The sequence below is a fragment of the Oncorhynchus clarkii genome, chromosome 2 (genome assembly GCF_045791955.1).
Source record: "Oncorhynchus clarkii lewisi isolate Uvic-CL-2024 chromosome 2, UVic_Ocla_1.0, whole genome shotgun sequence".
Classification (NCBI taxonomy): Eukaryota; Metazoa; Chordata; class Actinopteri; order Salmoniformes; family Salmonidae; genus Oncorhynchus; species Oncorhynchus clarkii.
The window spans coordinates 36,543,602-36,567,323 of NC_092148.1; the positions used below are offsets into that span (position 1 = coordinate 36,543,602).

Here is a 23,722-nt window from a genome sequence, read left to right on the forward strand (position 1 = left end):
TTCAATAGGATCTTTTACATGCAGATTCAGTCGATCTATTAATTAACTACACCTCTAAACACAACCAATTAAACAGTTTAGAACTTATTTAATAGGATCTTTTACATGCATACTACACTTCTAAACACAACCAATTAAACAGTAAGCACTTATTTAATAGGATCTTTTACATGCATTCTACACTTCTAAACACAACCAATTAAACAGTAAGCACTTATTTAATAGGATCTTTTACGTGCATACTTATTCGATCTCATAATAGGCAAATTGATAAAAAAATAAAAATACAAATAAAAAATAAAAACGAGCAAAACAAGATCTCCCCGATCAATGTCTTAGGTTCTTATGTAAAAATTTGGCACCGATTCATACTCACGCCCAGTACTTTCTGATCAAAATTTGGTTTAGGCTATAATACAGTAGGTGGAGTCTTGTCGTTTCGGTCTTCTTGACTGGTCGGAGGGTTGGAGGCGGGCCTTGCTCTAGCCAGAGCGGGCCCCATTGGTGCACAGCAAAAGTCCTTTGCTCTTGGGACCGGCCAGTAGAGGGAGATGAGATGTGTGTTTCTACAAGGAAGAGGGGGTCAGTCTTATGGCTGGGTGTATGTGTTCTTACGACGGAATGTCTTTGTTTATATGAGCTATGTGTATCAATATTTATATAACACTGATTTGAAATCGGGGTTTGATGGAACATTTTTAACCTTTATTTAACTATGCAAGTCCAATGTAAGAACAAATTCTTATGTACAATGATGGCCTACCAAGAGGTAAAAGGCCTCCTGCAGGGACGGGGTTGGGATTCAAAATGTAGGACGAAACACACATCAAGACGAGAGACAACACTACATAAAAAGAGACATAAAACGACAACCCATGGTAGCAACACATGACAACATAGCATGGTTGCAACACAACACGGCAGCGGCACAAACATGGTACAGGCACAGACAACAGCACAAAGTGCAAAAAGGTAGTAATGGTGTACATAGAGAATACCTCTCGTGGGGCCACTCTCTCCACACAGATGGGGTGACATGGACTCCCGTGGACAAGATCAGCCAATCGGCAACTTTGAGAAGTTCTAAGGTAGGGAAGTCCTTGCGCCAATCCACTTAATAAAGCATTTATAATGGATTAGTAAATAGTTAATTTATTAATGATTACTTAATTTATAAGGTGTTTAATGTAGGTTTACTAACCATTAGTTAAGTCTTTTTGAGTGGCCTTATCTAAAGTGTGGGCAATTTATACTTTAGAAATATTTTGACTGACCAGTAATTTCTCACAAAAAAAATGGAAATGCCATTGGAAGACATTCCAGCAGCACCTGATCATATCAATGGTAAAACACGCAACACAGGATGTTAAAGGAACTACACTACATAACCTAAAGTATGTGGACACCCCTAGATGTTGGAACATTGCTGTGGGGACTTGCTTCCGTTCAGCCATGAGCATTAGTGGGGCCGGGCACTGAAGTTGGGCGATTAGACCTGGCTCACAGTCGGCATTCCAATTAATCCCAAAGGTGTTCGATGAAGTTGAGGTCAGGGCTCTGTGCAGGCCAGTCAAGTTCTTCCACACCAATCTCGACAAACCATTTCTGTATGGACTTTGCTTTGTGCATTGTAATGATGAAACAGGAAAGGGCCTTCCCCAAACTGTTGCCACAAAGTTGGAAGCACAAAATTGTCTAGAATGTCATAGTATGCTGTAGCGTTAATATTTCCTTTCACTGGAAGTAAGTGGCCTGAACCATGAAAAACAGCCCCAGACTATTATTCCTCTTCCACCAAACTTTACAGTTGGCACTATGCATTGGGGCAGATGGTGAATTGTGATTCATCACTCCAGAGAACGAGTTTTCACTGCTCCAGAGTCCAATGTTGGCAAGCTTTACACCACTCCAGCCGATGCTTGGCATTGCGCATGGTGATCTTAGGCTTGTGTGCGGCTGCTCTGCCATGGAAACCCATTTCATGAATCTTCCGACGAACAGTTCTTGTGCTGACGTTGCTTCCAGAGGCAGTTTGGATCTCAGTAGTGAGTGTTGCAACTGACAGATGATTTGTACGCACTTCAGCACTTGCCGGTCCCGTTCTGTGAGCTTGTGTGGCCTACCACTTCGCGACTGAGACGTTGTTGCTCCTAGATGTTTTGACTTCTAAATAACAGCACTTACAGTAAAAAGGGCAGCTCTAGCAGAGCAGAAATTTGACAAACTGACTTTCTGGGCAAACCAAGATTAGACTGCTCTAAGGAGAGACTGCAATCCACACTTTGGTTTTGGTAGAAAAGTCACTGCCGAGAAAAGCTTATGTTTGCATTTTCGGCCTGAAAACATTTTTACTCAGCACTTACTGTGTCTGAAGCATAGGCGAAGTTGCCAAGGGGGAATATGTCCAATATTCAGGGGGGAGGGGGCTATCCACTTATACTGTGTTTTGAAAATACCCCTCTATATACTCATCGAGACATAAGTCATGTCAAACTGTGTAGAATTGCAGGAGATGCGTTTTAAATGTAAAAAAATACAAATCTGCTCATTGTTGAACCATTATGTTCCATGGGCCATTTTGAGACCTTAAGGTGCATCAGGTACTGCTGGAATGTCTACCAATGGCATTTGCTGAAATGTCTACCCATTTACCTATTACTCTGTTCTCATTTAGTGGGCAGAATGTAACTGGCGTGGTCTGAATTCCTTATAAAAGCAGGAATGGCTTTTTCCACAGTCTGGTACCAGGACTAGTACTGATCTTTGTATGTTGTTGTCGTTGTCTAGGGCGTTGGTCGCCAGGTGATGGAGAAGCAGGGCTGGAAGGAGGGAAAGGGCCTGGGTAACAGTCGGGCAGGGATTCCAGAAGCCCTGGAGAATGAAGGACAGCATCCCAAATGCAAGAGGGGCTTTGGGTGAGTGCAGCATTTACTATCCTACCACAATAATTACAATAACAATTAAATCTATGGCCTTTGTAACTTGGATATGTAGGAAAGTAACGAAAAGTTAAGGGATATTACAAGTTATTCTTGTTGACAACCAGGCAAATAAAAACCCTGATTACAATATGCTGTTTTGTGCAGGTACCATGGAGAGAAGCTGAGCTCCTACTTTGTGAAAAGGCCAAACCAGACTTGTGCATATCCACGGTGTATTATAAACCCAAAGACATAGACCAAGGAGATCCCTTATTGAGACGCCATCACAAAACGAGCATGAAGTACAGAGGCTGGCAGCCAGGTAGCAGCATTGGACCAAAAAGATGACAACAACTATTTACATGTTGATACAATTTTTCTTATTGCTATTGATACCTTTTTTCCCATTAGAATTCATGCTTTGTTTATATCAAAGCATTTATCATACAAGGAATTTGTTTAAATGATTTTATCTTGTCTCCTAAATTAATTACACATTTATAAATTTGACCATAGTATGATTGAACCAGAAGTAATTATTTTAGCCAGTAGTTGGCTAGACCTGCATTCCGCCTGCAAGAATAAGGCCGTGACCTCAGCGATTTTCCTTCAATAAAGTCCCGCAATGATGGTAAAATGTTTTATACCAATGGTCGAAATTTGTAACATTTTATGAGGAAATGTTGGCAGACTTAGAATTTTGTTTAACAATATGAAAGAAGGAATAAGTGTAGCACATGTAATAGCAATGACATTAACAGTATTAAAAGTAAATTACTAGATATCATGGTAACAGTAACACAAATAAGACAATGCTATTAATAATATTATAATCAACTTTAGAAAACACTTAAATCCCATTGTTAATGAACTTATTAAATTTGCATGATGTTCAGTACATTTTTCATATTGGACATACTGCACCATAGTACACAATTTCCTGAACATTGTGTCACAGTAAAATGGTGGTCAATTCTAATCAGGAGCACTTCTAGTTTCCAAATTCATAGTGTACAAGGAGTGTCACTGCTCTTCCTGCTGCACTTAAAAAGTGGCCTGTCACCTTCAATGCAATACGTTTTTCATATTGGACTAACAGTACCAGTCAAAAGTTTGGACACACCTACTCATTCCAGGGTTTTTATTTTTGTACAATTTTCTACATTGTAGAATAATAGTGAAGACATCAAATCTATGAAATAACACATATGGAATCATGTAGTGCCCAAAAGTGTTTTAATTTATTTTATTTTTTTTTAGATTTCACAGCTTTGCACACTCTTGGCATTCTCTCAACCAGCTTCATGGAGTCATGCATTTAAATAAACAGGTGTGTTTTTTTCCTTAATGCATTTGAGCCAATCAGTTGTTGAGAAGGTATAAAGAAAGCCCTATTTGGTAAAAGACCAAGTCCATATTATGGCAAGAACAGCTCAAATAAGCAAAGATAAATGACAGTCCATCATTACTTTCAGACATGAAGGTCGGTCAATATGGAGAATTTTAAGAACTTTGGAAGTTTCTTCAAGCGCAGTCGCAAAAACCATCAAGCTCTATGATGAAACTGGCTCTCATGAGGACCGCCACAGGAATGGAAGATCCAGAGTTACCTCTGCTGCAGAGGATAAGTTTGTTAAAGTTACCAGCCTCATAAATTGCAGCCCAAATATATGCTTCATAGTGTTCAAGTAACAGACACATCTCAACATCAACAGTTCAAGGGAGACTGCGTGAATCAGGACTTCATGTTAGAATTGCTGCAAAGAAACCACTAATAAAGGACACCAGTAAGAAGAGACTCGCTTGGGCCAAGAAACACGAGCAATGGACATTAGACCAGTGGAAATCTGTCCTTTGGTCTGATGAGTCCAAATTTGAGATTTTTGGTTCCAACCGCCGTGTCTTTGTGAGATGCAGAGTAGGTGAATCGATGATCTCTGCATGTGTGGTTCCCACCGTAAAGCGTGGGGGAGGAGGTGGTAGTGCTTTGCTGATGACACTGTCAGTGATTAATTTAGAATTCAAGGCACAGTTAATCATTGTGGCTACCACAGAATTCTGCAGCGATACGCCATCCCATCTGCTTTGCGCTTAGTGGGACTATCATTTGTTTTTCAACAGGACAATGACCCAAAACACACCTCCAGGCTGTGTAAGGACTATTTGACCAAGGAGAGTGATGGATTGCTGCATCAGATGACCTGGCCTCCACAATCACCCGACCTCAACCCAATTGAGATGGTTTGGAATGAGTTGGACCGCAGAGTGAAGAAAAAGCACCCAACAAGTGCTCATATGTGGGAACTCCATCAAGATTGTTGGAAAAGCATTCCTCATGAAGCTGGTTGAGAGAATGTCGAGAGTGTGCACACCTGTCATCAAGGCAAAGGGTGGCTACTTTGAAGAATCTGAAATATAAAATATATTTTGATTTGTTTAACACTTTTTTGGTTACTACATGAATCCATGTGTTATTTCATAGAGTTGATGTATTCACTATTATTCTACAATGTAGAAAATAGTTAAAAAAATAAAAACCCTTGAAAGAGTAGGTGTGTCCAAACTTTTGACTGGTGCTGTATATATGCTTTTTTTCTCTCACAAAAGTAGTGCACTGGGCTTTTACTAGTTCTGTATTAGCGGACCGACATAGCCGTCTATAGCACGGGCCAAAAAATGTGCAGCACCCCTATCCCCAAACATCTTCCCACGGCACTTGATATTGTGTGCCCAGCAGAGAATCAGAGATGAAGGGCGGTATCGGGCACACATCGATATATAGCCTAATAAGCAACTAATTCCATAACACTGAAGTACTGACATTTCATCAATTACAAATTACAGTGCATTTGGAAAGTATTCAGACCCCTTGACTTTTCCACTTTGTCACTTTCAGTTTTATTCTAAAATGGATTCAAATCATTTTCTTCCTCAATCTAAACACAATACCCATAATGACAAATTGAAAAACAAGTTTAGAATTTTTGGCTAATTCATTAAAAATAATACTCATGAATTTAAACAATATATTTATATTTACAAAAAGATCAACAACTTCCACTTGGTTCTCTTTCTGATTTCAGCAAATGCCCTTGGCGAGTCACATAACATCTCAAATGTCCCAGGCTTTCAGTTCCTGAAAGACAAAATGAAACTTTAGAGAATCATGCACCATATAACATTTAACAGATGATCATTTCAAATCCAGAATATGTGCATAAAGATTTTCAATAAACCCTCCAATACAATTGATAAGATGACTTAATTAATTTTATGCATCATTCATTACATAAAAGGCATTCCATAAAATTTGATTGTCCTCAAACTCATGATTTCCTTGAACTCATTAGTAATAAATAAAATAAATGCTTTTAATAACTTATGTAAAAACAATTCATAAAGTGACTTATTTCATTCAAGTCGTTCAAAATGAATAAGTTATCTTAAATTCATATGAAAGTATAGAGCTTTCATTCATTATTCAGCTCCAACTTTCTAAGTACTTTGTTTTTTGTCAACTCATACAACATACACTCTCTCATACCCTTGAGACAAAATTGATTAATACTTCCTCCAAAAGGAATGCTTTGGAAAACAAACACTCTGTTTTTATATGTCAATTGCTATGGCCACCCAATGTGAGGATTTCACATTCACAGGTATTTTCACTACCTCAAAACACCACCAATTGAACACTGCTCCTGAGACCTTTGTCAGAGCATCTGTTTGCTAATAGAGGTTACGCAATTCTTGGCTAACAAAAGAAACAGTAGCCATTAATACATTATTTTAGTTATTGTGAGATGTCACCTGATTGTTGTAAACATATTTAATCCCACCACTAAACCACTTTCCTAAACCACTTTCTATCTCCTCTAGATAGTGGCGATGGTAGGCACTTAGGTGGACTGGGCATTTCACCAGGTGAATGTTTATCACTGCGTCAATGGAAATTCTGTATGTTTGTGCTCTGTGTTCTTCTATATGCTACCACAACAAATGAAGTGTCAGAAAATAAATGTTTGACTAATTCAAAGGTATAGGCTATTGTAGATTTTGATCATTTGGTGTACATCTTGTATATGTATATTTATCTGAAAATGTGATTACACTAGGCAATTCATATGTGTGCTTGCTATGTATGCTGGACAGAGTATAATGTGTAGGTAAATTGCTTTCGGTTGTCTATGTTCGTAAGTCAACAAAGAGCTATTTGAAAGTTTAATGCTTAAAACCAGCAAATCAAACTGTTTGGGGACAGAGATGGTTGAGACAACCGAGCACTGAAGGTGTTCATTGGTAAAGATTGCCACCGTCTTGCCGAAAAAGATTATAACCAGAAAAGGTTAACATCAGTGTTCAAAACACTTTCTTAAACCACGTCTCAGTAATGACCAACACATCTGGACTGGAGCTGTGAACACACACTTTCAATTGATACATTTTAAGCTTCTAGTGTTAGCGTGCAGAAATCAGTGAGGCAGATATCAGAGCACAGGTTATAATTGGGGCTAGCGACAGTAGATGGGCCAGGGTGTAGATGCACATTTCCAGATATCATCAGCACTAATACAATCAGGGCACTGCAGAGGACAGGGAGAGCTCTGCAGTGTTGATTTATGACATTTGAATGTGTATTAGATGGCAACAAGATCATATTGTACAGCAATTTCATCAGGTAACATGAAGACAAAGCCAGCGAGAGGTGGTTAGAATAGAGAGTCAGGGTCTCGAGTGTGGGAACAAACAGTCTGACCCACGGTTGGGTAAATGCATTTATTTAACCTTTATTTAACCAGGTAAGCTAGTTGAGAACAGGTTGTCATTTACAACTGCGACCTGGCCAAGATAAAGCAAAGCAGTACGATATAAACAACAACACAGAGTTACACATTTTATCAGGCAAGTAAGTTAAGAACAAATTCTTATTTTTAAGTGACGACCTAGTGGGTTAACTGCCTTGTTCAGGGGCAGAACAACAGATTTGTACCTTATCAGATCAGGGATTTGATCTTGCAATCTTTCAGTTACTAGTCAAATGCTCTAACCACTAGGCCATGCTGCCACCCCAATAACAACATTTTTTAAAAGAAAGTCTATATACAGTGTGTGCAAATGGCGTGAGGAGGTAAGGCAATAAATAGGCCATAGTAGTGAAGTAATGACAATTTAGCAGATTAACACTGGAGTGATAGATGAGCAGATGATGATGTGCAAGTAGAGATACTGGTGTGCGAAAGAGCAGAAAAGTAAATAAAAACAATATGGGGATGAGGTAGGTAGATTGGGTGGGCAATTTACAGATGGACTATGTACAGCTGCAGCGATCGGTTAGTTTGTCAGATAGCTGATGTTTAAAGTTAGTGAGGGAAATATAAGTCTCCAGCTTCAGCGATTTTTGCAATTCGTTCCAGTCACTGGCAGCAGAGAACTGAAAGGAAAGGTGGGCAAAGCAGGTGTTGGCTTTGGGGATGACCAGTGAGATATACCTGCTGTAGCGCGTACCAGTGAGCTGAGATAAGTCTATGCTAGGTAAAGCTCCGCCTTATAGATGACCTGGAGCCAGTTGGTCTGGCGACGAATATGTAGCAAGGGCCAGCCGACTAGAGCATACAGGTTGCAGTGGTGGGTGGTATAAGGGGCATTGGTAACAAAACGGATGGCACTGTGATAGACTGCATCCAGTTTGCTGAGTAGATTATTGTAAGCTATTTTGTAGATGACATCGCCAAAGTCGAGGATTGGTAGGATAGTCAGTTTTACTAGGGTAAGTTTGGCAGCGTGAGTGAAGGAGGCTTTGTTGTGAAATAGATTCTAGGTTTGATTTTGGGTTGGAGATGTTTAATATAAGTCTGGAAGGAGAGTTTACAGTCTAGCCAGACACGTAAGTATTTGTAGTTGTCCACATATTCTAGGTCAGAACCATCCAGAGTAGTGAGGTTCTCATGAGGCAAATAGCATAAAGCACAATAAAAAAATATTATGATTTCGGACTAGCCATTGTAAGTTGAGAGTTAATGCGACAACATACATATTGTAGCGACCCGTACAGACAGCTGTGTGTTAGGCTATTAGTTGGTTGTATTGTACTTACCAGTACCCAGTGTTCGCGGGGTCTGACATGCCAATCAACTTGCTATCTGCCAATCAAGTGAATGCCTGGAATGTTCTGATGCCGGGCATCCTGTTCGTTGGCGGAGTGGCGTGGAGGGGGGTTGGGCAGGGGGGTGGAGCATTGGAAGTTAAGACCAGGTTTAGCCATTGTTCTCTCTTACGTCTGGGTTTCACAAGAGAAGGTCACGGTTGGTTTGTAGGGTATCTTTCATTTATTTGGCGTGGGCTACGGCCAAACAGTAGCCTGTGTAAAGTTGGGTTAATAAACCGTCAATTCGGGCCACCCAGGTGGCGCAGTGGGTTCGCGCCCAGGCTCTGTCACAGCCGGCCACGTGGGGCGACGCACAATTGGCCTAGCGTCGTCCGGGTTAGGGAGGGTTTGGCCGGATATCCTTGTCTATAGGGATATCCTTGTCTCATCGCGCACCAGCGACTCCTGTGGCGGGCTGGGCGCAGTGTGCGCCAACCAAGGTAGCACTGTGTTTCCTCCGACACATTGGTGCGGCTGGCTTCCGGTTTGGAGGCGCACTGTGTTAAGAAGCACTGCGGCTTGGTTTGGTTTTGTTTCGGAGGACGCATGGCTTTTACGATCTTCGTCTCTCCCGAGCCCCTAGTAGCGATGAGACAAGATAGTAATTACTAACAATTGGATACCACGAAATTTTGGAGAAAGGGGGGTAAAATAAAAAATAAATAAATAAACCGTCAATTCGTAAACTCAAGCCTCTCTCTGGACAATTGTTCATTCATTTACAAGGAACAATGGTCATTACAATACACTTTTTAAAGTTGCAACTAATGATACACGTACACACACAAAACGTTGACCATTTAGGCTTGAACATTTTTTTCTTACATAATCTTATATAAATAAGTAGTTATTTGTATGATAAGTCAAAGATATCGATAATTGTGCTCATTTTGGCCCTAACTATTCCTTTACTTAGTATACAGGGTGGGACTTTTATTCTGAAGGATTCCGGAAACCGTGACCCGAAAGTAGTTACTCTTACTTATTTCACAGCAGTGTTGTCTAAGTTTTCCAATAACCAAATTTAACGGCGGCAGGTGGCGAAGTTGGTGCTGGTTAGTACATTTCACTCATGCAGTAACATTTACAACACGTATTTGTTATTATGTCTTTTGAGTAGCACTTTGCTTGTTATTTTAGCTTATTATCTTGATACTTTTACTACGCTGCTAATTAGCAAGCTGGCTGCAATATGAATAGCTAGCTAACGCATCATCACTACGCATGACATTGGTTAGAATAGCATTCAATGCACAGTGTTGTAGAGTACTTAAGTAACATTACTTTAAAGTACTACTTATAGTTTTGGCTGGTATCGGTACTTTAGATTTGACACGTTTTACTTCACTACATTCCTAAAGAAAAAAAAAAACAATGCGCTAACTTATTACTTTTGATAAAGTATTTTAGCAATTACATTCACTTTTGAAGTATATTTAAATCAAATACTTTAAGACTTTTACTCAAGTAGTAACGTTGTTACTTCATTTTCTATTAAGGTGTCTTTACTTTTATTAAAGTTTGACAATTGTGTACTTTTTCCACCACTGGTGTTAACTAGCAAAATTATAAAAAATGTGCATATTAATTTAAAGATGTTTTGTCCGTAAAAGATGTTTACACGTATCTATTTCCCATGGTAGGTATAATTTGTGGAACGTTCCATCAGGAATCTGTTAAAACACTTCGTATATAACAAGGATGCCAACAAACGCATACAAAAGTAGCATGATAAATCCACCTAGCTAACTAGCTGCCGAATAGGCATCAACTCCAGCTACCAGTGTGGACCGACATCTTTCGGAAAAAACGTGGTGTGTGGAAAAACTCAACAAAGTTGCCCGCTCCCTACCTGGTATTCTACGCTGCCGCTATACAACTTTGCGTTGTTTGTTGGCCACCTTGTTATTTACGAAGTTGTTGGAACATTCCACATATTATACCCGCTCAGTCCACGTCGGGATCCCAAGGAGTGCACGTTTTGGTTTTTGAACACTACACAGCCGATACAAATCCTGATGATTCGTTGATATTTTTTTCAAAGCCTGCTGATTATTAGAATCAGTTGTGTAGTGTTATGGCAAAACCCAAAACGTGCACTCCTTGGGGTCCCGAGGACCGAGTTTGGGAAACCCTGCGCTTGGCCCATAATAGCTGATGAACGCTCATCTCCGTTCTCTTTAATCGAGGCGGATGTTGTTGTTGCTAGCGAAAGTTATCAAAACTCAACTCCGCTAACAATTTAGCCTAATTTAAGAAATGTATTGATGGAGAATTTGGTGCGTTGACAAGTAGGCCTAGCTATTTGTATTGGTGTTTTATGGGCTTGTGCTTTATTAGTGTTCAGTCATAGGGCCTAGAGGTTGTGCTCATATCACTGAGCGAGTTCTAATAACCTGAGCAGCAGTGCACCAGTCAATGGCCTGTGACATTAACGGGCAAAATCGGTGAGGGAGGAGCGCCCTTCTCAAATCGAACATCATGGTTCATTGTTCAGAAACGCATCCCTTTCCATAAAATATATGTTTGAATTTTCAAACTAGTTTTCATTGGGAAGGCAGATAAAGCGTTTTTATTAAAAGCAATCACTTTTGCTTTTAATAAAAGTAGAAGCCAACTCATTACTCCACATGCTTTATAATCTAGCCTAGGCTTTGAACAGGGCACCTCTGAGGGGGCAGCCAGTTTCAAAAATGAATGTCATCACATTTCACCAGGTGCAAACTCGTTCCACCGGGATAACCTGAGCCAGATAATTGAATCCCTGCACTCTCACTAACACTCCCTCTTTAAACACTCAGCTGACTGCAGTACGTACACCTTGTGGACTCTCATTACTGCGCTGACCCAGCTACGTTCATCTCGGTCTTGTGCACCTGTCCACCATGCTACACGTGGAGCTACCCCACGTCAACATCCTCTCCAAGATGGACCTCATCGAGCGGTACAGCAAACTGGGTGAGACACATGGTTAGCATATGTGACCAATAACATTTGATTTGATGAGACGTCCTGAGTGATGATGAATATGGGCTTTGTATGGCTATATTCCCACAGTTTCACTCCGAAGTGTTTGATTTGACAGTTTGACTTTAGCTGGGGGATTTAGTTATTTTTTGCACTTTGTCTCTGGGATAGCTTTCAACCTGGACTTCTACACAGATGTTATGGACCTGACATCAAATCAAATCAAATTTTATTTGTCACATACACATGGTTAGCAGATGTTAATGCGAGTGTAGCGAAATGCTTGTGCTTCTAGTTCCGACAATGCAGTAATAACAAGTAATCTAACTAACAATTCCAAAACTACTGTCTTGTACACAGTGTAAGGGGATAAAGAATATGTACATAAGGATATATGAATGAGTGATGGTACAGAGCAGCATAGGCAAGATACAGTAGATGGTATCGGGTACAGTATGTACAAATGAGATGAGTATGTAAACAAAGTGGCATAGTATAGTATAAAGTGGCTAGTGATACATGTATTACATAAGGATACCGTCGATGATATAGAGTACAGTATATACGTATGCATATGAGATGAATAATGTAGGGTAAGTAACATTTATATAAGGTAGCATTGTTTAAAGTGGCTAGTGATATATTTACATCATTTCCCATCAATTCCCATTATTAAAGTGGCTGGAGTTGAGTCAGTGTCAGTGTGTTGGCAGCAGCCACTCAGTGTTAGTGGTGGCTGTTTAACAGTCTGATGGCCTTGAGATAGAAGCTGTTTTTCAGTCTCTCGGTCCCAGCTTTGATGCACCTGTACTGACCTCGCCTTCTGGATGATAGCGGGGTGAACAGGCAGTGGCTCGGGTGGTTGATGTCCTTGATGATCTTTATGGCCTTCCTGTGACATCGGGTGGTGTAGGTGTCCTGGAGGGATCACTTGGCTGCGGACCCTTTCTTTAGGAAGTTCTTCAAACTAAATGAGAAATTCGCAGGGGTCATACAAGACTACGGCCTTGTCTCTTTTGTGCCTCTCAATGTGCAGGTGAGACTTTGCTGCTACCTTTTAGAAGTTCACTGGTTCTTGGGCATCTGCTGGTTCTGGGTCATATTTATTATGGGACATAAAGTTCAGTACCTCTGTTTCAGATATTTTTATTCCACTTTGTGCCTACTAGTGAACACAACCTTGACAACACTTTGTCTAAACTCATAATAAATACTGGTCCATTTTAGAAGGTAAGGGAAAACACTGTAGTCTCAAACTGGAGGATGAAGCTTGCGTTTACATTTTTTGCCACTTAATCACTGACATCCTGCACTTTGCTCTATCTCCAGGACAGGGAGAGTATGACGCAGGTCCTGTGGACAGTGGACAAAGCCAACGGCTGCTGCTTCGGAGACCTGGAGGAGAGGAACCTGGCATGCAATGATGTCAGCCACTGTGGGAGCAGACTTTCAGTTCACCTTGTATCCTTTACTCACAGCTGCTATTTTGATTTATGTGTTTGTTATTAACCAGTCTATTTCACATGCTAAACCTATGAAACAAAGCAATTTGAAATGTAAAAGGTTTTTTAAGGCCCAGCTCAGTCCAAAACAAAATATTCCTGCGTGTTATTTTACACTGCTCAAAAAAATAAAGGGAACACTAAAATAACACATCCTAGATCTGAATGAATGAAATATTCTTATTAAATACTTTTTTCTTTACATAGTTGAATGTGCTGACAACAAAATCACACAAAAATTATTAATGGAAATCAAATTTATCAACCCATGGAGGTCTGGATTTGGAGTCAAAATTAAAGTGGAAAACCACACTACAGGCTGATCCAACTTTGATGTAATGTCCTTAAAACAAGTCAAAATGAGGCTCCGTAGTGTGTGTGGCCTCCACGTTCCTGTATGACCTCCCTACAACGCCTGGGCATGCTCCTGATGAGGTGGCGGATGGTCTCCTGAGGGATCTCCTTCCAGACCTGGACTAAAGCATCTGCCAACTCCTGGACAGTCTGTGGTGCAACGTGGCATTGGTGGATGGAGCGAGACATGATGTCCCAGATGTGCTCAATTGGATTCAGGTCTGGGGAACGGGCGGGCCAGTCCATAGCATCAATGCCTTCCTCTTGCAGGAACTGCTGACATACTCCAGTCACATGAGGTCTAGCATTGTCTTGCTTTAGGAGGAACCCAGGGCCAACCGCACCAGCATATGGTCTCACAAGGGGTCTGAGGATCACATCTCGGTACCTAATGGCAGTCAGGCTACCTCTGGCGAGCACATGGAGGGCTGTGCGGCCCCCCAAAGAAATGCCACCCCACACCATGACTGACCCACCGCCAAACCGGTCATGCTGGATGTTGCAGGCAGAACGTTCTCCACGGCGTCTCCAGACTCTGTCACGTCTGTCACATGTGCTCAGTGTGAACCTGCTTTCATCTGTGAAGAGCACAGGGCGCCAGTGGCGAATTTGCCAATCTTGGTGTTCTCTGGCAAATGCCAAACGTCCTGCACGGTGTTGGGCTGTAAGCACAACCCCCACCTGTGGACGTCGGGCCCTCATACCACCCTCATGGAGTCTGTTTCTGACCGTTTGAGCAGACACATGCACATTTGTGGTCTGCTGGAGGTCATTTTGCAGGGCTCTGGCAGTGCTCCTCCTGCTCCTCCTTGCGCACAGGCGGAGGTAGCGGTCCTGCTGCTGGGTTGTTGCCCTCCTACGGCCTCCTCCACGTCTCCTGATGTACTGGCCTGTCTCCTGGTAGCGCCTCCATGCTCTGGACACTACGCTGACAGACACAGCAAACCTTCTTGCCACAGCTCGCATTGATGTACCATCCTGGATGAGCTGCATTACCTGAGCCACTTGTGTGGGTTGTAGACTCCGTCTCATGCTACCACTAGAGTGAATGCACCGCCAGCATTCAAAAGTGACCAAAACATCAGCCAGGAAGCATAGGATCTGAGACCACTGTCACAGACCTCTGTCTGTGGTCACCACCTGCAGAACCACTCCTTTATTGGGGGTGTCTTGCTAATTGCCTATAATTTCCACCTGTTGTCTATTCCATTTGCACAACAGCATGTGAAATTTATTGTCAATCAGTGTTGCTTCCTAAGTGTACAGTTTGATTTCACAGAAGTGTGATTGACTTGGAGTTACATTGTGTTGTTTAAGTGTTCCCTTTATTTTTTTGAGCAGTGTATATACATACATACATACATACGGTACCAGTCAAAAGTTTGGACACCTACTCATTCAAGGGTTTTCCTTTATTTTTACTATTTTCTGCATTGTAGAATGTTAGTGATGACAAACAATGAAATAACACACATGGAATCATGTAGTAACTAAAAAAGTGTTAAACAAATCAAAATATATTTGAGATTCTTCAAAGTAGCCACCCTTTGCCTTGATGACAGCTTTGCACACTCTTGGCATTCCCTCAGCCAGCTTCACCTGGAATTATTTTCCAACAGTTTTGAAGCACTTTGGCTGCTTTTCCTTAACTCTGCGGTCCAACCAGCTTCATGAGGTAGTCTAGTCACCTGTAATGCACTTCAATTAACAGTTGTACCTTGTTAAAAGTAAATGTGTGGAATTTATTCCCCCCTTAATGCATTTGAGCCAATCAGTTGTGTTGTGACAAGGTAGGGGTGGTATACAGAAGATAGCCCTATTTGGTAAAAGGCCAAGTCCATAGTATGGCAAGAACTGCTCAAATAAGCAAAGGGAAATGACAGTCCACCATTACTTTAAGACATAAAGGTCAGTAAATCTTGAAAAATTAAGAAACTTTGAAAGTTTCTTTAAGTGCAGTCGTGAAAACCAAAAAACACCACTGTTCCTAGGCCGTCATTGAAAATAAGAATTTGTTCTTAACTGACTTGCCTAGTTAAATAAAGGTAAAAGGAAAAAAAGCGTTATGATGAAACTGGATCTCATGAGGACCGCCACAGGAAACGAAGACCCAGAGTTACCTCTGCTGCTGAGGATAAGTTCATTAGAGTTACCAGCCTCAGATTGCAGCCCAAATAAATGCTTCATAGTGTTCAAGTAACAGACACATCTCAATATCAACTGTTCAGGGGAGAATGCGTGAATCAGGCCTTCATGTTTGAATTGCTGCAAAGAAACCACTAATAAAGGACACCAATAAGAAGAGCCTTGCTTGGGCCAAGAAACACGAGCAATGGACATTAGACTGGTGTAAATCTATCCTTTGGTCTGATTTGAGATGTTTGGTTCCAACTGCCGTGTCTTTGTGAGACGCAGAGTAGGTGAACGGATGGTTCCCACCATGAAGCATGGAAGAGGAGGTATGGTGGTGTAGTGGGTGCATTGCTGGTGACACTGTGGTTTATTTAGAATTCAAGGCACACTTAACCAGCATGGCTACCACAGCATTCTGCACTGGTCCCATCATCCCATCTGCTTTGCGCTTAGTGGGACTATCATTTGTTTTTCAACAGGACAATGACCCAAAACACACCTCCAGGCTGTGTAAGGGCTATTTGACCAAGGAGAGTGATGGAGTGCTGCATCAGATGACCTAGCCTCCACAATCACCTGACCTCAACCCAATTGAGATGGTTTGGGATGAGTTGGACCGCAGAGTGAAGAAAAAGCTCCCAACAAGTGCTCATATGAAGAAACTCCTTCAAGACTGTTGGAAAAACATTCCTCATGAAGCTGGTTGAGAGAATGTCGAGAGTGTGCAAAGCTGTCGTCAAGGCGGAGGGTGGCTACTTTGAAGGTTCTCAAATATAACATTTTGTTTAACACTTTTTATGGTTACTACATGATTCCATATGTGTTATTTCATAGTTTTTATGTCTTCACTATTATACTACAATGTAAAAATAAAGAAAAACCCTTGAATGAGTAGATGTGTCCACATTTTTGACTGGTACTGTATGTCAATAAAATATTTCTGGTCCATTTAAAGGTGGAATATACTCCACATATTTCCACACTGAGGTTGGAATAATACTGTAAAATTTTGATAATACCGGTACTTTTCATGTACGAGCTGTTTGAATAGACCACCTGAAATTTCAGCTTGTTTTGATGGGGCGGCAGGGTAGCCTAGTGGTTAGAGCGTTGGACTAGTAACCGGAAGGTTGCAAGTTCAAACCCCTGAGCTGACACGGTACAAATCTGTTGTTCTGCCCCTGAACAGGCCGTCATTGAAAATAAGAATTTGTTCTTAACTGACTTGCCTAGTTAAATAAAGGTGTAAAAAAAAAAATGGGATGGAAGGTCTGCCTGGTGACATCACGTAGTTAGTTATTATATAACAGGTGGGTCTATTCCTGGATGCATTCCAGCTGGTGTCTATTCAACAAGTTACCACTGTTGAAATGCCTCTGTTCCATCTCACTGCTCAATCCAGTCAGACAATTTATTAACTTAATCTCCACTGTAAAAAGCATAAAAACAATATTGCCTATTTCTTTTAGGATAGCAATTGGTTTTCAATAATGGAAATTTGCTGTCCGTCTCTCTGATATTTGCAACATTGTTTCAATATTGACATTTAATCTCCAGCAGTCCCATAGTAATGAACGTTCAGGGGTGGGGACGAGACAGGCAGCCAACTTTTCTCAGCCAGTCAATCATGAGTCGGCATCATTTATATGGATATATACAAAGAAATGTCAATAGAAAACAGGTGAAATGAAATGCAGCTAGTTTGCGGTCTTTTCAGCTTCAGTTTGAAGTGATTGTTTCTTTTTTAGTATAACGTTTGTTTAACTAGGCAAGTCAGTTAAGAACAAATACTTTTTTACAATGAAGGCCTACCCTGGCCAAACCCTAACCCGGACGACGCGTTAGGCTAACTCCTGAACAACAGTGTTCTGACGAGAGCACATTTTCTATGCCAGGTTAAATCGAGCATCATTAGCTCAGTCTTATGAATGTATCCAGATAAATGTCACAAAAAAACAGCTTAAGCAAATGCAGCTACTTTGCTGTTATTATGGCTGCGCTGTTTGACGTGACTAAGTTAGCCGTAGTTGGCTAGCAAGCAAGGGATAAGAACGTTGCCAGGCAGTATGGCAATAGAACGACTGGGTCGCGTCCATTGATACAGAACAAAAATATTTAATGACTTGGGGAGCAAAGCCTAGATTTGTGTACGGACTATATCTCGTGGAAGGATGAAATGGTATGAATAAATTAATCCCCCAATTTAAAAAAAAATATATCATTTTAATATGTTGGTAAACCGTTGTATAAAAGTGATAATGCCCTTGAAGGTGGTGTTTGGAGGATATATTGGCATGGTTTGCCGACTTCGTCTCGGGCCTAACAACACCTTGCCAATATACTCTCCAAATCAAATGTTATTTGTCACATGCGCCGAATACAACAGGTTACAACCTTACAGTGAAATGCTTACTTACAAGCCATTAACCAACAATGCAGTTTTAAGAAAAGAAAAGTGTTAAGTAAACAATAGAAAAAGTAAAAAGTAACAATTTATAAGTAAAAGTAACAAATAATTAGAGGGCAGCAGTAAAATAACAATAGCGAGGCTATATACAGGGGGTACCGGTACAGAGTCACCGGTTAGTCGAGGTAATATGTACATGTAAGTGGAGTTAAAATGAGGATGTACGGATGATAAACAGAGTAAGAGCAGTGTAAAAGAGAGGGGTGGGGGTAAATAGTCTGGGTAGCCATTTGATTAGCTGTTCAGGGATCTTATGGCTTAGGAGTAGAACCTGATAAGTATTTTGGACCTAGACTTAGTGCTCCGGTACCACTTGCCGTGCGGTAGCAGAGAGAACAGCCTATGACTAGGGTGGCTGGAGTCTCTGACAATTTTTAAGGCCTTCCTCTGACACTGCCTGCTATAGAGGTCCTGGATGGCAGTATGCTTGGCCCCAGTGATGTACTTGGCCGTATGCACTACCCTCTGTAGTGCCTTGCGGTCAGAGGCCGAGCAGTTGCCATACCAGGCAGTGATTCTCTCACTGGTGCAGTTGTATAACTTTTTGAGGATCTGAGGACCCATGCCAATTATTTTCAGTCTCCTGAAGGGGAATAGGCTTTGTCGTGCCCTCTTTATGACTGTCTTGGTGTGTTTGGACCATGATAGTTTTTTGGTGATGTGGACACCAAGGAACTTGAAGCTCTCAACCTGCTCCACTATAGCCCTGTCGATGAGAATCAGGGCGTGCTCGGTCCTCCTTTTCTTGTAGTCCAAAATCATCTCCTTTTGTCTTGATCACGTTGAGGGAGAGGTTGTTGTCCTGGCACCACACGGCCAGGTCTCAGCCTGTGAGGTCAGTCTCGTCATTGATCAGGCCTCCCACTGTTGTGTCATCAGCAAACTTAATGATGTTGTTGGAGTCGTGCCTGGCCATGCAGTCATGAGCGAACAGGGAGTACAGGAGGGGACTGCGCACGCACCACTGAGTTGCCCCCATGTTGAGGATCAGCGTGGCGGATGTGTTGTTACCTACCTACCCTTACCATCTTGGTGTGGCCCGTCGGGAAGTCCAGGATTCAGTTGCAGAGGGAGGTGTTTAGTCCCAGGGTCCTTAGCTTAGATCTGATGAGCTTTGGTGTTGAACGCTGAGCTGTAGTCAATGAAGAGCATTCTCACATAGGTGTTCCTTTTGTCCAGGTGGGAAAGGGCATGGTTTTGATGTGAGCCATGACCAGCCTTTCAAAGCACTTCATCGCTACAGATGTGAGTGTTACGGGTCGGTAGTCATTTAGGCATGTTACCTTAGTGTTCTTGGGCACAGGGACTATGGTGGTCTGCTTGAAACATGTTGGTATTACAGACTCAATCAGGCACAGGTTGAAAAGCGCATGCTCAGATTACCGTCCTGGTAATCCGTCTGGCCCAGCGGCTTTGTGTATGTTGACCTGTTTAAAGGTCTTACTCACATTGGCTGCGAGAGCGTGATCACACAGTCGTCCGGAACAGCTGATTCTCTCATACGTTTCAGTGTTACTTGCCTCGAAGCGAGCATAAAGTAATTTAGCTCGTCTGGTATGGTAGTGTCACTGGGCAGCTCGCGGCTGTGCTTCCCTTTGTAGTCTGTAATAGTTTGCAAGCCCTGTACGATTCAATCTTAGTACTGTATTGATACTTTGCCTGTTTGATGGTTCGTCGGAGGGCATAGCAGGATTTCTTATAAGCTTCTTGAAAGCGGCAGCTGTACTCATTAGCTCAGTGTGGATGTTGCCTGTAATCCATGGCTTCTGGTTGGGATATGGTACAGTCACTGTGGTGACAATGTCATCGATGCACTTATTGATGAAGCCAGTGACTGATGTGGTGTACTCCTCAATGCCATTGGAAGAATCCCGGAACATATTCCAGTCTGTGCTAGCAAAACAGTCCTGTAGGTAATTATCTGCTTCATCTGTCCACTTTTCTATTGACCGAGTCACTGGTGCATCCTGCTTTAATTTTTGCTTGTAAGCATGAATCAGGAGGATAGAATTATGGTCAGATTTGCCAAATGGCGTGCGAGGGAGAGCTTTGTATGCGTCTCTGTGTGGAGTAAAGGTTGTCTAGAGTCCTCCCCCCCCCTCTGGTTGCACATTAACATGCTGGTAGAAATGAGGTAAAACGGATTTGTGTCCCTGCATTAAAGTCCCAGACTCCGCCTCTGGATGTGCGTTTTCCTGTTTGCTGAAGGCAATATACAGCTCATTGAGTGCGGTCTTAGTGCCAGCATTGGTTTGTGGTGGTATATAGACAGCTATGAAAAATATAGATGTAAACTCTCTTGGTAAATAGTGTGGTCTACGGCTTATGACAAGGCTCTACTTCAGGTGAGTAAAACCTCCAGATTTCCTTAAATTTCGTGCACCAGCTGTTGTTTACAAATGTACATAGACCGCCACCCCTTGTCTAACCAGAGGCGGCTGTTCTATCCTGCGTGCTCGTAGTTCGTCTATTTTATTATCCAGTGATTGTATGTTGGCTAATAGGACTGATGGTAAAGGCAGATTACCCACTCGCCGTCTGATCCTTCCAAGTCACCCAGACCTACGTCCCTGATATCTCTGTCTCTTTCTCCTGCGGCACCATTATCATTAATCCAGACACCGGCTTCTCGGGCATTATCACTTAAATAGGCCAATAGCAGCTAGTTTTCCGTTTTCCCCTCCCCACTTAGACCACTACCAGACAGTCCTCGCAAAATTCTTGCTTGAGAAATTGATATTTGCTAAGAATCTATTTTTGTTTTTATTTAAAAATTGTAAAAAAAAAAAAAAAGAAACAATCTCAGTAAGGTACTTAATAGTTACCCAGAAAGGATTTTATATTGTGATACTAACTGTTGCATTTGGACCTTTTTTTTAAGCAGTCTCTCAGCAAGTGATGACAATTATTTGGGTTTGAATAGTGTGTTCTGTTCTTAACATATCTGCCTGTAGAGTGTTGCCTACCATAGATGACTGGTCTACACTCCTAAGGATTTCACTGTTAGTCTACACTTGTTGTTTACGGTGCCTTTGACAAATATAATTTTGATTCGATTTTCTTAAATTTTACCCCTAGAACTCTAGGAGTGCAAGAGAGGCATGTTGGAGATGGTGAAAAGACTGGAGGAGGTGGTGATGGATCTGTAAATCACCAGACACCAATCAATGGATGCTGCTGACCTCCATGTTGCTTGCACTGTGCCAGCAAAGGACTGACAGTACATTTGTCCAGTGGAAGTGGTGTGTCAAACGCAGCAAATGCTATTCTTCTTTTGCTCTTTTCCTGAACACGTAAATGTTCACTCTTTTAACTTGATATGGCTGGTTCTGGTTATATAGAGGAGAGAAAGGGTTAGAAGCATCAGACTGCAAACAGAATCCAAACCAACTGCTTCTTACCCCACAATCCAAGAATTAGATCAGTCTGGGTTAAGAATTTGAATTCATATATCCTTGGCTTTGTGGCTGGGTTATAATTCCAGTGTTAGTACGGACTACAGTGTGTTGTTTAGTTGGATGCAAATGCTCATCTCTTATTCTGCCAGTGAAAAAGATGGACAAATCCAGGAGCTCTGGACTACAGAAAATTATTTACATTTTGTAATGAGAAATACCCTGGTGTGTGAGGGCAGTTTGGTCAGCCCTTTAGTCTGTACATTGGGTATGAATCCCTTTGCAGATCAGAAAAATCAACTGTTAATAAGTGTTTTTTAAATGAATAAAGTTTAAAGAGTTGGTCTTACATGCATGTACAACAGACATTTACAGATGTGCCCTCTTGTGTGTTTGTGTGGACCTATAGCTCTGTGTAATAGGTGCAGACCAGGAGAGGGTGAGGTGGACTATCTCAAACTGAGCATTATCTCCCTATCTACCCCAGACCTGTGACACATTTAGATGAGGCAGAGGGAGAATTCAGATTGGAGCTTGAGTCAGATCAGCAGCATAGGTACTGGTCCCTGGATGCAGCTGTTCCCTTCATTTCTCTACTGAATCTATTCAGGTACCTTTTGTTCTCCAAAGGTGGCAGCTGATAGCCAACAGAAAGAAGCTCACAGGCGGATTAAAACAATAGACGTGTGCAACGTAGTAGGCAAGATTCTTAACCAGTCCTGATTTGGATGCTCGCTTTAAGGATGTAAAATGATAGAGGTTTCAAATATACACTTATAACCAACCACCTTGGTAAATCACCTAGCTCATAGAGTAGAGCTGTTTTCAAAACATGGAATGGAGTTCTATCTCCAAAGTATTAGTCACACTGTCCTGATTTGTTGTCTGCCAACCTTTCAAAGATGTAGCTAAAATGGAACGAATGCTGCTGTACATCTAGAAAGGTAGAAGTAATCTTGACCGTCATATGCTCAGAAAACAGTTCATACCAGCAGTGTCCAGAGGCTTGTTGGGAAACCAATAAATAGATTAATGTTGATATGTTTTAACCATGGAGAATTGCTTTCTTGTTAACCTTTATTCCATGTAAAAACAATACACTGTCAGGATATTGGCAGTCAAAACTAACCCTACTTAGAGTCATCAATAAGTGCATCGATGACGTTGTCACCACAGTGACTGTACATACATACCCCAACCAGAAGCCATGGATTACAGGCAACATCCGCACTGAGCTAAAGGGTAGAGCTGCCACTTTCAAGGAGTGGGACTCCAACCCGGAAGCTTATAAGAAATCCCGTTATGCCCTCCGACGAACCATCAAACAGGCAAAGCATCAATACAGGACTAAGATTGAATCGTACTACACCGGCTCTGATGCTTGTTGGATGTGGCAGGGCTTGCAAACTATTACGGACTTCAAAGAGAAGCACAGTCGTGAGCTTCCCAGTGACAAAAGCCTACCAGACGAGCTAAATAACTTCTGTGTGTGCTTCGAGGCAAGCAACACTGAAGCATGTATGAGAGCATCAGCTGTTCTTAAACAGGTCAACATTCACAAGTCCGCAGGGCCAGATAGATTACCAGAACGTGTACTCTGAGCATGCGCTGACCAACTGGCAGTCTTCACTGACATTTTCAACTTGTCCCTGACCTAGTCTGTAATACCAACATGTTTAAAGCAGACCATCATGGTCTCTGTGCCCAAGAACACTAAGGTAACCTGCCTAAATGATTACCGACCCGTAACACTCACGTCTGTAGCAATGAAGTGCTTTGAAAGGCTGGTCATGGCTCACATCAACACCATTATCCCAGAAACCCTAGACCCACTCCAA

General features: G+C 41.7%; 1 long non-coding RNA gene and 1 pseudogene across 1 annotated transcript; both read left to right on the plus strand.

Moving 5' to 3' along the window:
• Nucleotides 1-10,047: 10,047 nt before the first annotated feature.
• LOC139367650 (uncharacterized) lies at nt 10,048-12,246 on the plus strand. The gene is made up of 3 exons (XR_011626877.1): nt 10,048-10,121; nt 11,868-12,024; nt 12,205-12,246. It is a non-coding gene; the product is annotated as an uncharacterized lncRNA (long non-coding RNA).
• Nucleotides 12,247-12,296: 50 nt separating this feature from the next.
• LOC139377334 (GPN-loop GTPase 2-like) lies at nt 12,297-22,254 on the plus strand (annotated as a pseudogene).
• Nucleotides 22,255-23,722: the final 1,468 nt, after the last annotated feature.